The 13,425-nt window shown below is 39.9% G+C and overlaps 1 long non-coding RNA gene across 2 annotated transcripts in view; it reads right to left on the reverse strand.

Annotated features, from left to right (window-relative positions):
• Positions 1 to 12,969, reverse strand: part of LOC125698043 (uncharacterized) — a 53,122-nt gene extending 40,153 nt beyond the window's left edge. The window contains exon 1 of one of the 2 annotated variants that reach the window (XR_007379060.1): positions 12,842 to 12,969. This is a non-coding gene — a long non-coding RNA (uncharacterized LOC125698043). Of the gene's footprint in view, positions 1 to 12,670; positions 12,768 to 12,841 lie in introns of those variants that run through there. The other variant, XR_007379059.1, reaches the window with a different exon arrangement.
• Positions 12,970 to 13,425: the final 456 nt, after the last annotated feature.

Genomic DNA, 13,425 nt, shown 5'->3' on the forward strand with positions numbered 1-13,425 from the left:
GCACTTGGGCCTTTAATTATACATTTTCAGCCTACGAAGGTAGAATTCCTTCTTCCTGGGCAAATTCTGTGGTCTCTATTGAACACGTGTCAGTATGAGCTTTTCTCTGGTCAGGACCATTGAATTTGTCCTCACAGTTACTTCCTGATGTTCTCTTGACTCCTGAACAAAAGACATACCACCTAACCAAATATCTAACCACGCTAATTGAGAATGCACAGTTTTGAAACAGTCTTAAAAAAGACCTCAGTTATATTTTTGGTTTTCAACTATGGTTTGATGCTATTGCTAAGCCAATATTTTATATCCTCATTTCATTGAACACCTTGTGAACTTAAAACATAGATGACTCCTGCAGCCATTAATATAGCCAATACAGAGAGAACTCCACATGGCTATTAACAAAAATCTTCACACAAACCACAGCGCTCAGTCTAGACAATACCAGGAACACTAAAGCAGACTCTTTGTGCATGCAAAAGATGCTCACATTGATAGAGTTGTACCGTTGTCCTAAGTTTTAAAATGAAGGCAAAAACTGATGATGCACTTGTCAGATAAAGTAGCTGGAAAAATGAGGAATGGGCTAATTAAAAAAGAAATGACTATTTGTTTTATGGCCCTATGTGCACTCAGGAAGTTCTGACACACAGAAAAGAAATAACTTTTCACTTTGTCTCTGTGCTTTAAGAAGCCCAGTAAGATGACAGATAGGAGAGTGATAGGTACAGCAGGGATTTCTACCAATTAAGCTTGTACACTCTGGGGGGTGTAGAGGTGTTTTTTGAACCACGAGTTATTTTTGCACATATCACAGGCTGCAGAGCCTAGCCACAAAAGGGCTTCATTAAGAGCAATATTGCAGGATTTGCTCAGAGATTATCATGCTTGCCTTCAAGTCCAAGCTTCTAGGAAGATTTCAGTGGAGAACTGAGAGTGCTCAGTTCTATAATACTCTCCTATCAAAAGGATGACAGGAGTGCTTTTACATGCCCAACCTTTACACTTCTGCAATACAGGAGTGGGAAAAAAAAAAAAAAAGAAAAAAAAAAGAAAAAAAAAAAAAAAAGAAAAAAAAAAGAAAAAAGGGTACAATGCTTAATTAGCAGCAGATACAGTCATATGATGCCAGATTTTATTCCACCTTATACCTTTTATTTTCTCCTACAAGCCACCTAGCATCTCAAGAACCCACAATACATTTTGCTAATATCTATACCTAAAATATAGATTTCAGGTTACTTTTTTTAATTTTTGGAAATCAAATTGTTTGAGTCTCTACTACATGCAAATAACTGTAATGTTTGGGCACTTCTAGCACACAGTTAACTCCAGGGATCGCTTATTCCCCTTACACAGTAAACCCATTTTGATTGTCTATTTCGTAATATTAAGAATATCCCACTTTGTAGATTGACAATTCGGCCATACACACAGGTTTCAATGAAGGTGGTGTTCCTTTTTTTTCCATCTGCTAGTTCTGCAATCTATCAGAACACATGAAAAGCATCGATTTATGTACCCACAGGCAGAATGATGTAAATTACACTGGGGTGGCACAAATCCTGCGTGTTCTGACTAGTGTGCAGATGACTGCAATCATGACACAATCCATACATTACCTTACTTTCTTCTCCCTACACTGAGCAAAAGCCTTTATTTTGGCACAGCAACATTTTGACGTCAGTGTAAGCACAGTCTGAAGCTCAACTACTTCAACAAAAAAAGTAAACTTCATGATAATCTAAAAGCTTAGCATTGTAAATGTGGTCTTAAATGACTTATAGATTCTGGCGTTATATACAATACCAAAAAACAGCGTTGGTTTTTCAGCTTACCAAAGCAGGAAAGACTTAATGAAAGAAAAACAAAGTTGCTTTGATGCAAAGTTATGTAAGATGAGAATATTTTCTGAGACTAACGATACTAACATTTTCGGAAGATCATGAGACAGATTCAGATAGTTGCCTTTCCTGCAAATCTCTGTTAGAAGGTGATTATAGAGCCAGATATTTGGAAAAAAAAAAGTGAACAGATAAAGCCAGCCCGTCTAAAAGCATCATTTCTTATCACACCATTTCAGAACACTCCAAAGAATTTAAGAATACAAGCATATATGAAGCTAGTTATAATTCCCACATCTCCAAAACATATTTAAACCAGTAAAAAACAAACAACACAGAAAAAGGGAAGGGAATTAAAGAGAGTATGCTCAACTGTTCAATTTTTCTCAAAGCTTTCTAACTTTATTTTAATTCTTTTTAAAATGTTCACTGAAGTCTTAAAAAGCAATTTAGTCTGTTGCTCAGTCATTTCTGGTAAAAAGAAGGCAACACCCCACCATCATTCTGCCTGTGTTTTTCCTACTTCCATTTATTCTGTACAGGTGATTCAAATGTAGGCATTCCTCCTTTTGCTTTCCTAAAGCCAATAAGAGGAACCTGCAAATATGGTGGGATTCATGTTTGGTCTGCTGCCTGAAAAGCAAAAATTACTTCAGGCTTTATCAGCACAGAGTTGATTCATCGGGTTGATGTGTAAAACAAGGCTTTCCTCCAGTTAAATAATAATTTGTTTTAGTTTGATAGGTCCTTCTAAATAATGGTGTCATCAGTAAACATCTGGCTTCTTCCTAGCAGATTAGGCCTCCAATGAGGAAAGTGTTTATAATTCTAATTTGAAACACAGCACATTAATATGCTGATTCTCATAATGTTTGCCTTAACCTGTTTGGAGAAATTATGACTACAAATATCTTGTACACAACACCTCTAAACTACCAGCTTGTACAAACAACACAAGAGCTGAGGCAGTCTCACACAGATGATTAGAACCACTTCAGAGGCAATCATGATTAGTGCTTTGGCTTCCAGCCATATTTTTCACGTAAACAAAGCATCTGTTTCTGAGTTCCTGTCCCAAGCTAATAGGCCCACCTCCACTATTACTAATAAGCCCATACAAGAGAGCCAGATGGCCCATCTGAAACAGCCCTGTCTTTTTCCTGAGCTAGGCAAACCAGAGCCATGGAACCAGAGTTGGCTCCAAATCATATTTCCTTGGGCTCCATGAGCCAGTAAAATGACACATAAACTGGCTGCACAAAAGAAGAACGCAAACACTGGTACCATCCATTATTTAGAATTGGTGCGAGGCCAACAGCTGCCCTTCCAGATGATCCTTTCATGTAGGTACAGTGAAGGAAGATGAAAAGTACAGCGCACTCTTGCAGGAGTTGTACTGCAATGCAGACTGTTACCATTCCTTGCTGGATTTTTTTTTTTTTTTTTTTTTTTGCAGACTTTGCAAATCCCTGCCTGCAGCCAAGCAGCATTGCTCAGCTGTCTTTTCTCTATGTTGTATGTACTTGACAATTGGGTGGTTTTACATATTTAATAGAAGTGCCATATTTCATTAGTGGAACTAGGCTTTAAAAAGAGTCTTGTGCTCCTTAGTAGCAACTAGAACTGTTAAGAGCCAAATGGAGCAGCACTTGCATGGTTCTATTCTAAGATCTCTTTCATCTCCTGTGACTCAAGCTCTCACTCAATCAGTTACTTTCTAAGTAGATTGGTCAAGATGCTCCAGAAGCCAGGAAATCAGTGCTGCAGGAAAATCCATGACTGATCTGGCTAAGTTTATCAGAGAGAAACCTTTGTTTTTCTTAGAAGAAAACAGACGGATGATAGTGATAGGGAAAGACAGCAGAAGCAGAATTTCATTCCCCCCCCTTCCTATCATGGTGTATAGGATGCTTTGTTCCACTGAATTACAGCTGCATTCCAGCAGTATGTCTGCATGCACAGTTCACTACACCAGAAAAGCACAGCCATGGCGAGAATGTTTCTTGTGAGCTACTATCCTTAAGCTACACACCAAAACTTCTTCACTTCTGTCTCCTGGGATATCAGCAGGTTTGCAAAGATAGAAGTCTCTTCAGATACAGCTATCTTCCCCCACCCAGCCATTAGAGGCAGAAAAAAATATTATTGTGAGAGGAAAAAAAACCACAACACAACTAATGGAAATGTGCTGCAACAATTGAGGCCTGTCAGTCCTCTTCAATCAAAAGCAGGTTCTACTGCAGTTACTGAAGATCTCTGGGATCTCTTGGGATAAAAGCTTGAATAGAAATAATATGTAAAGTACTATTTTTCATGCATTTTGCCCACACTGCCAGTGCTGTAAGAGTAGGACATTCCTTGATGTTAAAGGAAAGCACTGAAAAACAGCCCATTTCATAACCCAGATCAAATATAATTCTGATTTTTTGTTACAGTTCACAGTGGTGGCTAAAAACTCATCTAGATTTTCCTTCAGAGAGTAAAGGACTTAGAGAAATGCACCAGTAACCAGTGTTGCATTCTTACAGCAAGGTTTTCAGTTGCTTTTGCTTGAAGAGATTATTTCAGCGCAGGTAAGCCAGAGTGTAAAACTGTAATAAAAATCTTTCTGTATTACTAGAAATCTAAGAACAGATCACTAAATATAATTCTGGAAAGAATGACATGCACTGTCCAGGTTTTCTCACTTCACATTTTGAATTTTGGTATGTTACTTCTTGTACAGCACTGGAGATTTTGTAGAGAGGAAAAAGAGTTTCGTTTTTCCTACTGAGGGGTAGAAAGGAGGCCTTGGTTGGGAAAGGAAGGAGGGAAAAGTAACCAGAAGCAAAACTGATCCTCTTGTTTAAAGCAGAAAAGCAGGTTCATGGTTTTTACAAAGTTCATGTAATTAAAAAAAAAAAAAAAAAAGTACATTTATAGCCCTAGTTTTGAGAGAAAAGGGAGGTTCAGAGTTTCAGCAAAGTTGGTACAATTAACAAAACAAAACTCGAGAGTGCTGATACCAAGTCTACAAGAGGCATTGCTGAGGCTGGCATTTTCTTGCAAGATTTACTCAGTTAAATGATTGGGTCATTGGGATGAATTCTACTCTCTGAGAAAATTGCTTTAACAGGACAATCAGAAACACCACCTTAATCTAAAAAAAACACATCCTGACCAGTGCCTTCTAAATGCCACCAATAAAATCACCACAGTTTTTACAATAACTCAAAGCTACAAGCCTATTCTCCTACCCACAGAAAACAAACAAACAAACAAAACAAAAGCCCACAAACAAACAACAACAAAAACCCAACCCAAAACAGCAACAGAAAAGCCCAGCACTGTCAGCTCTGGAGAGTAGGAAACTCCCTGTGCCTCCACTGGACAGTTGCACGGTGACAAAGATGCTGCTCACGCCTCTCTGCCACAGCACCCAGCTTTACCATCAGCACACCCTCATGGTGCACACACACTTTGCTCCCTCAACACCGATCACGAGAGCTTACCAAGTTCATTAACAGCACACATACTATCTATTGACAGTATAACCAGAGTACTAATTTCAATGTATTTCCATTTTTCAGAGAAGCCTTCAAATATTGTATTTCCACTATTTATTTAAAGAGGAGCACACTACAGACATTGCAAAAAATGCTGAGGTGCACATTTCCACTCATTTTTAATCTGAACGGTCGAGACATCTCTATTTGCTTATTACTCCTCACCAAATGTTAATGCACGATTTATTTAATGCCTGGTTTTTGTGCACTGAATTAGCTCCCAACACAGCCGAGCGTCCCTTGTGAGCAAGTGCTCCATTTGCACATGTCAAGCATCCTAGTCTATTTAGTCCTATCCCAACTGCTTAATGTCTGAAATAGAAGTATCCACTACATTCTTCTTGATCTAAAGAGCCAATTTAATACGCTTGGACAAAAGGGGCCTGGTGTTTTGGTAAGCTCCCATGGGTCTAACTATCACAAAGAAGGGATTGTTGAATACACACATAAAAAACGAAGAGATAGGAGGCAGGCGGTCTGATCTTTATGACCCACTGATTATTCTATCAGTAAGCAGAAGCATAAATCTAGCTCCTGATCTAACAAAATACTATTTTACTTCCATTTACTCTATATTTTATCTTTTACAGCCAATAAAACATTAAACATTACAAAAGGTTATGTTCTCACCAATATTTTCACTAAATATCAATAAATTCTAAGTTGAGCCAAGCAGAGATTTCAGCAGCAGCTACCCTGACAGTTGTTTGACACCCTTCCTGCAATTCATTCTGAATACACAAGCGCCTCTAATATCAAGAAAGCCCATCTGGAAAATCCAACAGTGAATTTGAATCAGTCTAATGACCCTCTTAACGATTTAATGGCAAATCTATACACTAATACAAAGTTGAGTTCTTTTTCAATGGACCTGGTATAATATTTAGTACGGAAAACAAAATTACTCCCTCTCCCCTCCTTTCTGAATATTCCCAAATACTGAAATCACCAGCCACCCTTGTGGATGATTTCTCTTGTCTTTTAAAGCTCTAAAGAGTTGCCCTGTTTTTCACTCCACAATAATTGAGAGGGGAAAATCAATAGAATTGTCAGGGGAAAAAAAAAAAAAAAAAGACATAAAGAGATGAAGGGACTTCAGAAGCATTGGGAAAGTTGCAGTTCAAAAGTTTAATCCATTGCAATGCCAGAGTCTCCAGTTACTTGGACAGTATGTACACCAAAGATAGGTAGCAGGGAAAATGGTTTGAAAGTTATGCATTTTATGCTCCATCTCTTTGCGAGAGACTGGGAGGACATGCAATCGTTTTGAACTGGATTCAGAAAAAATCATCCAGAATCACTGATCAGACCCACAAAAGGCTGAAGACAGGGCACAGAACACTGTCAGGGCAGACGTCACAGCTCTCCCATCACTGAACAGACTTTCCTGAAACACTTACGTACAAAGGCTTCACTCAGTCACCAGCTGGATTCTTTGTACAACTGCTGATTTCCAAACACCTGTCCCCAAGCTCTCAAGACTCACTTGTACCCTGGTGCAGTGCAAGACCTGCGCCTGCAACAGACACAGCTGTGATGGTACCTGCCCATCTGCAAAAATAAGTTCAGGTACACGAGCTACGAAAATTTGATCAGTACTTGAAAATACATTTGTCAGGCAGCATTTGAGCTGAAACACAACCAACAGCGATCAGCACTGAAGATCTGAACCTAGGAAATGAAAATATTAATGAGAACAGCTCACCTGTTGTGGGATTGATAGGTCAAGATTTATTTAAGAAATGTAGGAGTGGTTGTTTGTTTGTTTTAATGAAGAAATTTATCTCTAATTCCAAAAGGAAATTAAGGCACAGATAAGCTGAATGACTTATCCAATGTCACACGATATATGAAGAACAACAGAGTAACACAGTCACATAATTCTGTACCACACATGCTATCTTTTTTCTTTTAGCATCAAGTCCTAACTGCTGCCAAACTAATTAAGCTGAGAACCGCATACCTTAGTTAAGACTGCTTTAAAATGTGCAGTCATGAATACACTAAGAAAAATTAGAAAATGTCAGCTAGCATCTTAATTTTTCTTGGGGGAAGAAGAGGACAGCTATACTTACAAAGCACATTAAGTACTGGATTAATCCTGAATTGAGAGTATTTTCACATCTAATTCATGTTCCTTGCGACTGGTGTGGAGTGACACAATCTTACAGTTATTTTTTCTAAAACAAAGAGAATTTTTATTGGCATAGGAATACAGAATTATAAAGATCGAGCTAACAGACAAAGAAAATCTAGGATCAAACAGCATGGCTGCAAGCTCTGTTTCTGCACTGTTTTAGAGAAGCTCTGAACAAGGTCAGTGGCACACTGCCCTGGCTGAAGGGCTTCCCAGAACTTCAAAACCTGGGAAATACCTGAGCAAGCAGCACTTGTATGGCACCAGATGCAGGGATCCAAAGGAACGTGTACACTGAGTTCCCACTGCTAAAAGTGACAGGCCTAGGTCTTCAGAGGCTCTGGAGTACCAAATACTCTGCAGTCCTGACCGAAGAGGCAGCCCTGAGCTGACAGCTGACTCAAGCCAAGCGCTTCACGCACTGGCACAGCTCAGATGGGCTCTTACAGCGTAGCAAATGCATCAGACCAGGAATTACAGTATGACTCTCCCCACTCATGGGCTTTATTTCTTTGATAAATTACACACAATATTCCTTTTTTCCTAATATTTCATTGCAGCAAATCACTCCATGTGAATTATCTGTTACTTACCCACATTTGTATCCTTTAAAATGAATTTCTTGACAGAATCTAGAGGCATCTCCGCAGCTTATTCATTTAGCATGAAGGTGTTTCCCAAGCTATGACCTACGCTAATCTAAAATACATGTAACACATATAATGAGAGGCAGAAAGAGAAGGAACTAGATTACATCTTCCCTTCCTATGTTCTGTGTTGCTGTGAGCTTTCAAACCCTCTACACATGGATTGCCACTGAATGTTACATCAGTTCATCACTTAGTGCACTGAAATTCATTATTTTGAGCCTTTGGCTCCTGCCCAGTTTAAACATCCTATTCTGATTACAGACGTAGCAGCCTAATTCTGAAATACCTCAACACCTGTATTTTCTACAATCCAAAGTCACTGGAAAATATAAAGTTGTTTGGGTTTGTTTGTTTTTTTTCATAGACAAAGGAAAGCCTTCCTCCGTCCCAGCTGCAGTTACTGCACATCTCAGCCTCTTCTGATTAATCCAGAGCTTTTACTAAATCAAACCCCATAATATAAGGGATATAAAATTAACTTAAGAAAGCCCTGTAATTCTGAGTGCACTTGCAATATGAAATTTTTTTAGAAGTCCAGAAAAAAAACAATCCTCCTGTAATCCATCATTTGCAATAATATTAAGATTTAGTCACGCTTCAGAACCATTATATAGTATAAACTTTTATGCTTTCCTGCTTGCAAGAAGAAAACTTGCTGCAATGATAATGGAAATTCCAAACAGTTCACAGTAAAACCTGAAACACATCCTAAAATCTCCTGGCGCCATTTGGAAATGGGGAGGAAAAACACCACTTGGAAAGGATGTAGATCCCCTGTTATTAGTGCATGGATTCCTAAATGCCAACTGTTGCTTTATTGACCTGAGTATGTCATTATTAACTCTATTTGCATAAGTTCACTGCAGTACTGCCTCAGAAACAAAACTTGATTAACTACATGCACACAGCCTACAAGTGTACAAAGCATCCCATTTAATATTTTTCTGAGCAAATCTTTTAAAAATTACATTTCCAAAATATTTCTTCTTCTTTACTGCTACCTAAACGCAGAAGATCTCAATTCTTTTCATTGTTGCATTTATTTTAAAATCAATCAGCAGTACTGTAATTTAAATAACCCTTTTTTTTGGTGGGGAACATAATTTCAAAAACATTTCATGAAACAAACCTCTTGTAAGAAAAATGATCATTTCGGATCAGATAGATCACCCTGATTTAAGCACTACAGTGATAAAAATGTATTTTACAAACATTCTTTCAATAATAAAAGCAGATTTTCATCCAACAACTACATTCTGTGTAAGTTCAGAAATATTCCCCACAAATCTTAGAGCTTGTTTTCCCCTCACAAGAACACCAGGCCCTGACCAGGAGGTCGAAACGAGCCTGCTAAGGACACCTGGCACAGAGGAGCAGGAGACAAATCCTTTACTAGCTATTGCATGGAACTCACATGCTCTGACTGTTAACACACCTGTATGTACTCCCTCCAATCAGCCCTCTGAAAGAGCAAAGCGTGATTTTTTTCTATTAATCACCAAATAGCACCTTAAATAAGCCAGTGTCTTCTTCATTAAGACACTGAAAATGCATAAGCTGGACATAAACAAAGCCCTTTCACATCACTGAAATAATTCTCGCTATATGAGAAATATAAAAACATTCCTGAGCGCAAACAGAGTCTGTGTGAGAGGAACAGGAGCAGCGGTGCACAACTGGAAACAGCTCCTTTAGGAAAGCGACATTCGTGGTGCATCTATTTTATCATCAGAAAAGAGAGTGAAAACGCAAAGACTGCACAGCTAAATTCTGAAGTGCTAATATGAATAACCCTGTATTTAATTTCATGCAGAGAACACGAGACTGGGCACCTGCTTTAAATCAGGAGGCAGCACCTCAATCTTTCAAGATCTTCCTGTTAAAGAAGGAAGAAAATTGCTTTATGGATATTGTCATTATTAATCTACTCTTTTGAGGGTTATTTATAGGAGACCTTTTGGGTTTGAGAATTCATAGTAAGATTAGAATGTAAGAAAATATTTTGGCTCCCTCTGCCCAAAAGAGAGCAATTATAAAATTGGGGTAATTATTCCAAAGAACACAGTCAATTTCGAGATATAGAAAACACACTGGAAGATGAAACTGAATTTTTGACAAGAAGGTTTATAGTCACGGAATGTAAATGTTTGGAGAGAGCACAGTTCACAACATACAGAGATATTTCTGGTTCTTAATATTCTTTTAACCGCAGGAACGCTTGAAGCTTTCTGTGAGCTCCCTCTCGTGAGCAGCTGCTGAAAGTGCAGCAAAGCACCACCAACAGCGGGACCTGAATTACCTACGAGCTGCTATTTCCTACGACTTGTTTCTTGATGTGCCATGCCCCAAAGGGCCTTGCAAATAGCAAGGTTTGGGTCCAAAGATATTTTTCATACAATTATCTTTCCGAAAAACAAGCAGGATATAGATAGTAATACGGTTTATCTATCTGGTGTTTATTTTCCTCATCTCTCACTGCAGCAAGAAAAAATTACAAGTGAGGGACAAGCTTGGAGACACTCATAGAGTGCAGAGAACAAGCGCTACCACTTCTGAAGTAAAAACACTACACAGTTTTAAAACATTGAAGAAAAAAAAGGTATCTTAAAAGCAACCACTTAAAGTTTCTATCTTGGAAGAAACTTTTTCATTGCATAGGATGTAAATGCTGGCTTCACTGTTGACTGAACTACAATTAATTGATCTCACTTTCTCACTTGTACAACAGCCTGCATTACTCGATGCACTGCTGTGCAAATGGAGTGGTACTGCAGCAATTTCTGCACCAAGGATGTAGTTCAGCCTGGTACAGGCCTGACAGCTATTCCACAATTAGTAACTTGATCTCATCCTGAATTGGACCATTGGACCATCTTAGCCTAAGTCATCCAAAAGGTGAGGAAGGAAATGGTGTACAGAAAACAGTAAAGTCACCCTTATCTGTGTGACTGAAAACTACATCAAGGAAACCACCTGCGGCAATCTTAGAAGCAGCACTACAGTCTTCATAGGTGTTTAAGCCCACACTTGTGCACAGCTGTGCTTCTTCAGTCCTGGTACAATGCCTGCATTGCAAAGGAGGTCTGGTAAGAAACCACTATCGCATCCAAGCAAATTCTTCTGTCGTTATTTGTTGTACAATTCGGGATACTCCAAGAAATTGTGCCAAAGAAATGTCAAGTATCCCTGGAAAATTTTGGTTGTTATGTATTACTGGAATGGGACACCAGTGAGCAAACACAACGAGCTGTATCAACGCCTGATCCCACGAAAATGAGTTCAGACTCTTTCTTCTCACAGTTTTGGGAAAGCAATGAGCTGGAGAGGCAAGATTTAAATATCTAATATTTGTCATCCAAAGGTAAATAATACCTTAAATAAGGTAACAGCCTAAATTGCACAATTAGTAACTGAAAATATGTTTTTTGCCTTATTTTTTATTTTTTTTCTTTTTTAAATCAAGCATTTCACTTGCCAGGTGGGCAATTACTAGTGAAATGGTATAGCACTGCCGAACACCATTCTTCAAGGTATTCCTGACCAAAGAAGCTCAGGGCACTCAACCGCTTTGCATACTAGCAAGCCTGCAACCACATCACAGCACCAACAGGAGCTTGGAGATTTCTCCCTGTCTGGTACAGCAGAAAGCCAATAGAACAAATCAATCAATCAATGCCACCAGCAAAAACAACAACAGCAACAAAAACAACAAAACAAAACAACCCAACAGTGTTACATGAAGGAAACAGAAAGCTTCCACATCTCCCAGGAGGCTAATTTGGTTTCTAGTCCATGTTTAGCTAAAATAGTCCTGGCCTTTGAGATCACACAGGTTTATTTAGCACTGCTTTGCTCCCAGAGAAAGACTGCCTGCAATTCTGAATGTCATGTAGCAGTGAGGCAGTGCATACTAGCCATCAAATTCTAGCTCTATTCCACTGACAGGAAAAATGCCTACCCTCTGATCTCTTTTACAAGGCCACATTCAAGCAAGCAAAGTTTATAGAGATGACTTAGCTAATTAAATTCAAAGAGTGATTTGCTATCTCAGCACGAGTTTTTAGATGTACAAATCTAGCCAGAGAGACATTTTGTAAACAGGTGCGAACGACTCTGCTCCATCAGGCATTAAATTGGAGCTGCTCCTGAAAAATCCTATCATTATGCATTTAAGTTACCAATATTTTATCAGCTGTGGCATTTTATACCAAATATTTCTCGTGGTCTATGGACAACGCCTTTGCACCAAGACCTCTCAGCCCCTAACACCGACCTGAAGCAGGAGCTGTGTGCTCCTGCTCTCAGAAGGGCTCGTCTGAAAGTCTCACCGACTCTGTAGGAGCGATCTGCCTTTGGCACAGGGCTACAGACCAGCAAACATCCGAGAGCAGTGGGCGCTGGCTGTTAGTTTTGCACTTCCAAATGCAGAAAGCTGAGGAAGGAGGACGTGAGTTACTCCGTCCCGCTGCCTGGTGGCACAGCTGCAGCACTCACCGTCGGAGAGAAAGTTTTGCTCTTCACACTTTGCGTCTGTCATACCGCAGAAAGAAACAATGTTACCACAGGACGAGCAAAGTGCGTTATATCGGGCGCGAGTCGCTGCAGACGCGATCACAGCGTGCAATACCGGTCTCCACCGCAGGACTAGCAGGGCGCTCAGCTTACCTGCAATCCGTAACGCCTCCCGGCTGCTTCGCACCGCCACGCTCCCTAACCCGCGCAAAGCCCGGCCGCGCTCCCGCCCAGAGGCGGACCAGAACTTTCTGGAACGCTCCCGCCCAGCGCGAGGCGCCGTCCCAGCTATTGCCGCGCGGCGAACGCGGTCCCACGGCGGGAAGAAAAAGGGCGGGAAGCTGCATCCTGAGAGGGGTGAGCAGCACCCGTTGCTGCAGCGCCGGGCGGCTCCGGAACGGTTCCTTCCTTCAGTCGTGTGACCGACGGCTCGCTGTAAGCATTTAAATGGAATTTCAATGCCTTCAGCCCTTGTTTTACAGACACAACATATGGGTGAGGCTTGAGTTTTGCTGTTGCACTTGAGTAAAAGGAAAAAAAAAAACAAAACAACGCCACTACAAGAATGGCTGTTTCTCACTTAAAAAAAAAAAAGAAGTATTATTAAACAGGAAAGGCTTTGGGGTACAAAGACAAGGTAATGAATTACGGACAAGGGAAAAAAGCCAGTGATTGACACAAGCCAAATATGCATCAGTTGATCACCAATTTTCCAGATTAAAGGTCCGACAGATACA

Source organism: Lagopus muta, chromosome 10 (assembly GCF_023343835.1).
Source record: "Lagopus muta isolate bLagMut1 chromosome 10, bLagMut1 primary, whole genome shotgun sequence".
NCBI classification, from domain to species: Eukaryota; Metazoa; Chordata; class Aves; order Galliformes; family Phasianidae; genus Lagopus; species Lagopus muta.